The following is a 10,509-nucleotide window of genomic DNA, read 5'->3' as shown; positions in this document are numbered from 1 at the left end:
ACAAAAAATATTTGTTCCTATTTAAGTGTCACTTTAAAGAGTATATGGTTGTAATTTGTTCAATTATACCCTTACTTTTTTAATTAATTTTACTTACACATTTACTCGTAATTACTCCACCATTTTAAAATTTGTTTATCAATTTCAATGTCTGAGATTAATGTTGCGTGCATATTAGGAGTACATGTTACCACCAATGGAATTTCATGAGGTTCTCAGGAGGCTTTATTCAAAAAAATCTAATCAAATACGATTTTTTTAGAAAAAACAAATATTTAGTTATTTAAAATCACATGTTTTAGAATATGCCAAATCAAAACGTTTATCTTTAAAAATAAAAATAATATTAATGATAATCATTTTATTCATAAAAAATACATTAAAAATCATCATACAGAATAAATTATTCAATCAAGTTCATATTTATATCCATAAATGTCTTTCAAAATTATTTATTTTTTATTATTCTTATCGGTTACCTATTTAATTGTCTTTTTTTAAAATTATTCCCCTACCAATATGCAAAATCAAAACTGAAACTTTAAAAACTAAAATAATAACTAAAACAAAAAAATTATGTTGTTAATAATATTAATCATTTTCTTCATAAAAAATACATTAAAAAATCATCCTACTCAATAAATTATTCAATCAAATACATAAAAAATACATTAAAAAAAGCATCCTACACAATAAATCATCTTACACAATAAATTATTTCTTCAACTTAATTGAGCAATCCATAAAAAGTAAAAAATCTCAACAATTAAATTTGAGTTAATATGTTATTAATACTATTTCTTTATATTATTATTATTATTGTTATTATTATTATTGTGATATTCATCAATTAACTATCATAAATTTTGTAAAGAGATAAAAATAAGAAAATTAAAAGAGACAAAAACAAATGCACATGAAAGAATAAATACATTACCAATATCTAGTAGTACTTGAAGCTATATTTTATGAATTTATTTTGTAAACCTACAATATAAAGGTATATATACACTTCAAGTATTAATGATTTTAACTTTTTTTGGTGGAAATTATGAAATTTAGAGTATATTGGAGGGAAATTTAATTTCAAGTGTATCATGAAATTTGAAATAATAAAGTTGGGGGAAGTTGAATTTTAAGTGTACCATGAAATAAGTGAAAAAATAGTTAAGGAAACTGAAGAAGTTATATTTTCTATGTAATAATTTGGAATCTAGGCATTAAATGTGGAGTATTAGGAAAGAGAAATGATATGCTAAATAAATGAATAAGTAAGGGTAAATTAAGAAACAATGGTCAAATATTTGTTCTTCATTGCTTATCTTAGTTATAGAGATTTTTGCAAAAATGACACATATAAAGGAATAATGATCTAAAAGTTCAAACTTTAAGATAACAAGATCAAAATAAAAATAACATAAAGTAAAATAAGCATTTTTTATATGATATTAATCTGTATTATACATCAACTCCGATGCATCACAATATTTTTTATGAATACACTATATAAGAGTAAAAGCAATTCGATAAGAGAAATAAGAATAAGAATCTTTATAAGCCTCCTCATTGACTCCTTTATCATCTAAAGCTAGGCAAATAGGCCTAGATTGAATAACAAACTCTAGATTTTCAACTTTTTTTTCAAAACAAAAGATGAAAAGAGTGCAATTTCCACTACTACTTAACGTGTGTCTGTTACCTTCAAATTATTATTCATCCACTCAAGAGCCAAGAACTTTAAAATATTAATTAATGAGTAACACTCATTGGACAAACAAGCATGGGATGATTATCAGTTATTTATTTTAATGAAAGAAAATTATGGAGTGATACAATACATTTGAAAAGTTGAATTGCTTCTTTATAGGAAGTAGAACATTAGTGTTTTCATCTGTTAACTCTCTTCCTAAAACATGCACTAGAGTCAATAGTATTAAGCTTCATTAATTCAAAAGAACTAAAACTTGTTGGTGTTTGAATTGATTGTAGTGATAAATTCCATTCCTTCCTCCATAGGAAGATTCTGAAAAAAAAAATGAAAGAATAATTTGTAATTAATAATGAAAAAGAGAAGTGATTTGAAATGAAAACTAAACATCAATTAGTCTTAGTTGCATACTTCATTTTGTGTTTCTAAAGATATGAACTAGAAAAGTCATCTTAGTTTTAAGAATGAGCTCAAAGTTGCAAACATCACCAACTTTCAAGTTATTGTCTTTTACAAAGTCCCTCCAACCCCTTGAGAGCTCAAACCTCGATCCTTTATCAGACATTCTGATTGAGTACCTTGCCGACCAAACTCTTCCATCATCCAACACCTGAAAATATATAATTCCTTTCTTCTTATCCAAATCAAAGTGTCTCTTACCAAAGTTCTTTGGTAAACTCTGCCAAAAAGAAAAGGTACATGTTAATGAATAGAAAGAAAAAAGTCTTATAAGTTATAAAGGACTTAAAGTTAAGGACTATGGTTACATGTTTCATGAGGGATTAACAGCTACATAACAAACAAATCGATGAACTTACCAAACAAAAATGGTGTTCAACATATGATGCACGCATGACAATAACAAAGGATGGATTACAGGTTTTGAACTCTGTGGCTCTTTCAAGAGTTGCATTCACTTCTTTTCCAACTTCAAAGGAGGAGTTAATTTTTTTCTTTTGACTTGCTTTAGAATCATCTTCATTGCTTAAAACCTTTTCAGTTTCAACACTTTTGGAAGGGTAGTTTATCTCCAAAGCACTCTTATCAAAGATTTGTACTTCAAAATGACAAGTTTTTTCATATTTGAAAACTAGAAGATGGCCATGAGATAGAGAATAGTACTCTTCAAACTCTTTCCAACCCTTTTCAAACCATATTTTCCCATCATTTTTCACCAAATTTATTTTCCAAACTGCACCATTTGGAGTGTTGAGATAAATAGCTGTTGGTAAACCTTCTCCATATTTGTTCACAAACTTTACTGGTATCATCTGTCAAAAAAAAGTAATTCTAATAATAATGATGATCATATAAAGATAATTAAAGAAACATAAAGTATTAATAAGAGACTTACAAGCTTTCCTTGATTAAGACTTTCACTAACTATTATCTTGAAAAAATGAAATGGAGCAATTTCATTTGCCATGATCTTGTTTGATAGTAAAAACGTAAAACCTTATGAGTTTAGATAGCAATGAAAACAAACGACAAACAAGAGGAATATTAATATTAATTCACTGGTGTTTTTCTTATTATTTCAAGAAAACTCTCCATTACCCTATGTCTGCTTTTATTATCCATTGCCTATCTTTAATTAATTTTTCTTCCGATCACACCGCAAACTTCTTGGAATTCTAAACGGTTAATGGGTTTATTTGAAGTATATTTTAAATAATTTCTAAATTTATTCAACTTTTTAAAATAACTAATAAGAGTAGTAAATAAATATAATATAGTAATGATTAATAAATTTATATAGAAGATATATAAATTAAGAAGAAAAAATTTCAAATTATAAAAGTTATATAATATTAATTTAATTTAGAAGGTAGTGGTATTCTGTGACAACAAAATTATGTTAATTGAATAAAATATTATTTTAAAAAGTAGAAATATCAAAAGAAAAATATAATTTTATTTGATCCGGGAACATGTAATATAATATTTTATCAAAATCTTGCTTATTGTCATTCATATCTCTCTCTTATTATAAGTCCGAAATATTTTTTATATATTTTAAATAAAATGATCAATAAAATTAATATATATAATATATATATATATATATATATATATATATATATATATATATATATATATATTTAAAAATATCATATTTATATTTTAATATGTGTAATTTTTAATTTTTATATTTTAAATATTAAATTAAAATATAACATACAAATATTATGATTCTCTGTCCGACAGACATGTTTATTTTGTTTGCATATTTCGTAGGTTAAACCTATTTTTGATGGTCAATAAATTTAATAGAACTATTTTATTACAACAAAAATAGATTTTCTTATAGACATACTCTCTCCGTTCTCATTTTAAAAAAAATATTTCTTTTTAATTATCAGTTGCAAAATTCAAGATTATATTAATTATATTTTTGTCAAAATTATTCCTAAGTAATTATTACCAAGAGAGAAAAAGTAAAATGAATATAATAAATAATTAAGGATGTTATAGGAAAAAGAAGAATGATTGTTTAAAAAGTAAAAATGATTATTAACTTTTTTAGAATGTATAAAAAATAAAAAATAACACTTATAAAGGAACAGAGGAATGACTTAAAATCTGTTTGCACTTTTATTAAGGTGGATTGATTAATTTATTCATCTTTCACATAAATATTTAATTTATAATAAAATATATTAAATAAAATTTACGCAATGCAAATGAATAATATAAATTAAAAATAAAATCTATTTATTGTTGGATTAAATAAACTTTTTCTGTAATACAAATGAATGGTGTAAATTAAAATAAATTTTTTTTATCTAGTTTTATGCTTTGTCGACTTAAAATTCTATATTACGAAATTAAAATAACAAAAAAATAAATTAAATAATAAAAAAACCAAGTAAATAAATATAACTCTTAATTAAAAATTAAAAAAAAACAATAAAAATCATACTAATATAGTTATTATGTATCATTATGAACAATGTTTTTGGGCTACAACCCCTATTATGTCTTTCCATCTTTTTTTTTCAGACCCATGCATTAACAATTAACAGGGTAAGCATGATTTTTTTTTGCAAGTTTTAGAATTTAGGGAGCACATTGGATGAGCATATATAAATATGATCATATATAATATATTGTATTTTGTTTTAAAGTAAGACAAAATATTTATGAGTAAAATAAAATTATTTAGTTATAACAAATGAATAATTGAAGTTAATAGCAAATTCGGATTAAAAAAAATAAATTTCAAACATTAATTGATATTCTTTTGGTGAGGATGCAAATTTAAAAAGAATGACCTATTATAATTTTACATAACAAATTTGTGTATTCACCTATCATAAGTATTTTGTGTTTTTTTATCAAAGACAAATATTTGCAGCATTTTATGTAGAATAAATGCTAATATTTTATTATTAAAAAAACAGTAACTCCAAAAAATACTAATGAGAACAGATAATTGTCCTTGGATTTTTTTTTGCATGTTAAAAAAAATAATGACTTAAGTAAATTCATAAAAAAATATATTTGATCGATAAATACTTTATAATTACAGTAATTTTTAAATAATCAAATTAACAATATCTTAATTAGTTTGAGAAATATCTAATTGAAGAATTATATAATATTATAACTTTACATCTTTTCACATAATTACTCATGAAAGTGTGTAGAAAATTAAAGTAGGTTAAACGCGTGCATTCGCACGTGTCGAGTAATATTAATTCATACTAATATATTGGGGGGAAATTAAAGACAAACAAAATACATGTAGGCGGGTGGGTGGGTGGGTGTGTGGGTGTGCATGTGTGCATGTGGGTGTGTGTTAGTGTGTGCGTGCGTGTGTGTGTCGACCCGTGTGTGTGTGCTGCATGTGGGTGGGTGAGTGTTTATGCATGTGTGCGTTTGTACGCGCGTGTGTGTGGGTGTGTGTCTGTAGGTGTGTGCGTGCGTGTGAGTGTGTGTCTGTGTGTGTTGCGTGTGTGCTTGCGTGTGTCTTTACGATAAAGCCCATATGATTTTATACTGTTCAGTCGGACGCATTAGAGTGAGCTTTCATATTTCAAGGCTTTTTCAGATACTTCAATATTATATTCAATCTTATAGACACTTGCTTAATGTTTACATTGAGATGAGACTTGAGTTATATTTGATTTGGTTTCCATCGTTAGAGAATCATATTTATCCAACCCTATTTCTCTAGTTGCATCTTTAATCATTTTATGTTTGACTTTAGTAGTTATCATCCAAGACTAGTTATCATCATCATAATCATGTCTGTCTTTAAGAGAACTTTCTTGATTAATGTTCTAATGACCTACAAAATATGGTTTCACACCTACCCCTTTTACTCTAAGACCACTGATATTGATTCTACATCGAGTGATGTTGATTTCCTAACATGAACTCGTTTGTATTGAATTCCATACTCCTTTTCCATAACCTGACTTGTAGAGCACCTCAGTTTTCTCTAAAATACCTTATGTTTGTTTTTATTAATGTCTTGAATTATTCACTTGAGCCTTAATCTCTTTTGGTCTTAATTATTCCACGTGTATGAATTATAGACAACCAAAGACACGCATTTGATTTCCTCTTTTGTTGGTCTTGTCTTCTTATTCGGTTGTTCTCAATAGTACACATAACTGGTAGTGTCTCTAGATTTCCATCAAGAGACATCAAATCAGTTTGGGGTTATCTCCATAAATTTCTCTCTCCAAGGCTTTTAGATATCCAGGTTCTGCTTACCCTGACCTTAATTGTTGCATACACGCACTATTGACCGGTAGATTCCCGCATTCTTAAATGAATTTGTCTCCCAAAGACTCACTCATTAATTATGCATGATTAGTATTACTTGCATTTCATACCCTGCACATTCCATCAATAGTTATTTTGGCTTCATCCTTCGTTTAATAATATTCAGCACAAAATGGAAGAATATATTTTCTTAATCATATGAGAAAGAGATAAATGACATTGAAATGAAAACTAAACATCAATTAAGTATTACTTGAAGATGTTGAACAATTTGTGTTGACTTTATTTGTCTTTCTAAAGATGTGAATTTAAAAAGTCATATTAGTTCTAAAGATGTGAATTTGAACAATGGATAATAACAAGTTATGAGTAATATGAGGTGATCATGCTAGTATAAATAAGAAAAACATGAATTCTAAAGCGAAAAGAGGATGCGATTATATAAACTCTTAATGAGATGTATACTCTATATGAGGGGGGTAATACCTAACTATAGGAGTACTCTTGATAGACTCATCTATGTGTGTTTGTGGAACTTAGGTCGGTTCCTATGTAATTTTGAAGTAGAATTCCTAGAGCCCTCACTAAATCAAGATACACATGCGGCTGAGTCATTAAAGAACGAGTTTTTAGAATACACCTTAAAAAAAGGTTGTGTGCTAGTATGATGTTTGAGATAGAGTTCAAGATAATTGTTTCATTTTTGTTGAATTAGAATCATACTTTCTATGCAAATATTCAAGTCGTAGAAACCTTTGTTTATGCACAATTTTAAAAATATTTAACATTATTTCTAAAATACTTTTTTAAATTCAAGTTGAAGATTCTTGGAACAGGTCAATATTTCAATAAGAAGATGAATTTGAAAAAGTTTCTCAAGTACCACATTGTTAAAAAAAAATAGATGTGCTTAGATAGATTAAGTCTGTCAAATGTCAAGGTTTATTGTTTTTTGCATTCATAATCTTTACAATTATCTGAATATATTGATTCTGACGGGGGAGCACGTTATTTGTACACTCACATATTTGTTCCTGGTTATTGTGTTTCTCTTGACACCCTTCTTACTATATGAAAATCTAAGAAACATTCTACTGTTTATAGACCTTATGAAACTGAATATAGCGTGTTGTTAGTCTCTCATAAAGTTCAATGACTTCATTACATACATTCTTATATCCATATTCGACTCAATTCACCAACTTACTTTTATTGTGACAGTTTGTGCTATTAAAATTATAGCTCATAATCCTCAATATCATGAGCCTAAAAACACAGAAATAGACTATGGATTTTCAAAAAAATGCAAAATAAAAGTAGAAACGCTTCTTGGTTACAGACAGTAGCGTGTTTATCAAGTCTCAACACGTGACTTCATTTCAAAAATGAAATGCAAAATATGAATGCTTCTTGGTTACAGACTAGACTAGTAGTGTCAACATGCACTAGTTCCATTCCTTTTCTCTATCCTTGAGATGCTTCTCACTTCATTTAGGAGGAAGATTCTGCATAAGATGGAAGAAGAAACTATTTATCATATGAAAAAAAAAAAAACTTGAAATGAAACTTAAACATCAATGAATCCTACTTTGAGAAGTTGAACAATTTGTGTTGACTTCATTTGTCTTTCTAAAGATGTGAACAAGGAAGGTCATGTTAGTCCTAAGAATGAGCTCAAAATTACAAACATCACCAACTTTCAAATTATTATCCTTTGAGAATTTCATCCATCCAGCTATGAGTTCAAACTTTATTTGTCCTTTATAGTGCATCCTAATTCCATACTTTGCAGGCCAAACTTTTTCGCTATTTGAAACCTGAAAATACATATTTCCTCTCTTCTTGTCCATATCAAAGTGTGTCTTGCCATAATTAGAAGGTATATTCTGCCAAGAAAAAGAAAATGGTTAGAATCTTTAAATTATTTACAAATGTTTGTTTGATACTTTACTTACCAAAACAAAATGGTGTTCAACATAGGATGCACCCATGACAAGAACAAAGGATGGATTATATGTTTTGAATTCTTTTGCTCTTTCAAGAGTTGCATTCACTTGTTTTACTGCAAAAACGGAACATCTTAATGAATGTCAGTTCCATACAAATTTTACTGGACTTAAAAACATGAATACAAAAGACGATATCTTATGCCTTTACACTTTTGCATTTTTCCAACTTTGACAGAACTAGTGCTTCCAATTTCAAAGGAGGAGTAAGCTTTTCTCTTTTGACTTGCTCTACAATCTTCTTCATTGTTGACATCAACTCTTTTGAAAGGATACGTTATCTCTGTAGCAGTCATATCAAAGATTCTCACCTCAAAATGGAATGTTGTTTCATATTTGAAAACTAGAAGATGTCCATGAGATAGAGAATGATACTCTTCAAATTCTTTCCAACCCTTTTCAAACCATATCTTGCCATCACTTTTTACCAATTTTATTTTCCAATCTTCACCATTTGGAGTCTTCAAACATATAGCTTTTTCTAAACCTTCTCCATATTTCTTCACAAACTTTATTGGTAACATCTGTCAAATAATTAGAACAGATTAATATGCTAAATAAGGTATGCTTTTGTTCAAGCAATAAAAGTAAGATGACATAATGATATTATAAGTTAAAGAAACATAAAGTATATGAAGACAGAATCTAAACGAAAGACTTACAAGCTTTTCTTGATGAAGAATTTGAGGAAGTATGATCTTGAAAAAGTGGATTGGCTTCTTCACCACAGCAAATTTGGTAGCCATGAGTGAGTATGTATGCAATGAGTTTTAAATAGTAGTGATAAACAAACGAAATATTAAAGGATCCATAATAGGGGAGACTCTTCTTTATTTTCTAGTAGCATTTTTTTTTACTCCAAAAGAACTGTACTCATTAAGCTTTTTTGAAATCCGAAAAACACTTCATTATTAACCTATATATTTATGATTCTACTATGGTGTAGTATTCATTTTCCACTCTATCACAAGCTCAAGCATTCTTGGAAGAATAAACAGTTCACGTGTTTATTTGGAAATTGAATCCATTTCACATGGCAAAAAGCCCCTATTAGGCGGTTAGGATTTTGGCTTTGTTTGGTACTAATGACTTATAGTAATTAGTCATTTTATTATTTTATTGTATTATATTATATTATTAAACTATTTTTTTATTTGATAAAAATAAATGTATTTAACGTACAAAATATATTTTAATATATATAAAAAATTGAAATAACATTAGAACATATTAAATTTACATATAAATTTTATAATAAAATATACTGAGATATATGAAATAATAATGTTATAATTTTAAATTCAATTATATTAATTTAAAATAATAATAATAAATATAAGTTAATTTTTTAATATTCTATTATAGAACTATAATGATATTTTGAATTTTCTTCGAAGTGGTTGATCTCAATGATTCTTTTCCGACATTTTAATAATTTGAAAATTATCAATACTATTCCAAAATTCATTATGTAAATTAAATGTTGCTAAAAAACATTAAATAATGCATTATCTTTCATCTTGTGAGTTGACATACACACATATATATATATATAATATATATATAATATATTATATATATATTATATATATATATATATATATATTATATATAATATATATAATATATATATATATATATATATATATATATATATATATATATATATATGTGTGTGTGTGTGCGCGCGCGCGCGTGCGTGCGTGTGTGTACCAAAATAACCCATATTTCAGGTAATTTCTCAAACTACCCACATTGAAGCATGTGTTCCAGTTCAATTGGTGACTGCCCTTTAATTTAAAGAGGAGACGTCAATTGGATTCTACATCTAGTGTTGTAAATCCAATTGGCGTTTATGTGTTAGATTTAAGAGGATGCGCCAATTGGTCTGACATATATTCGTGGATGAATGCAGGGTATGCTCTAACTCAACTGTCATTTCAATATTACTGTGACGAAATTAGATTGTTAAATGCAGAAGCAGGAAGGTGGGTGGATAACATACCGTTTGAGCAGTGGACAAAGGCATTTGACAGAGGATGTCAATTGGACCACACG

General features: G+C 27.2%; 1 pseudogene; it reads right to left on the bottom strand.

Annotated features, from left to right (window-relative positions):
* Window positions 1-2,120: 2,120 nt before the first annotated feature.
* On the bottom strand, window positions 2,121-9,197 carry LOC127131386 (putative B3 domain-containing protein Os03g0621600; annotated as a pseudogene).
* Window positions 9,198-10,509: the final 1,312 nt, after the last annotated feature.

Source organism: Lathyrus oleraceus, chromosome 3, assembly GCF_024323335.1.
Source record: "Lathyrus oleraceus cultivar Zhongwan6 chromosome 3, CAAS_Psat_ZW6_1.0, whole genome shotgun sequence".
Taxonomy (NCBI): Eukaryota; Viridiplantae; Streptophyta; class Magnoliopsida; order Fabales; family Fabaceae; genus Lathyrus; species Lathyrus oleraceus.
Note: the sequence above shows the minus strand (reverse complement) of the source record. Positions and strands in the feature narration are given on the sequence as shown.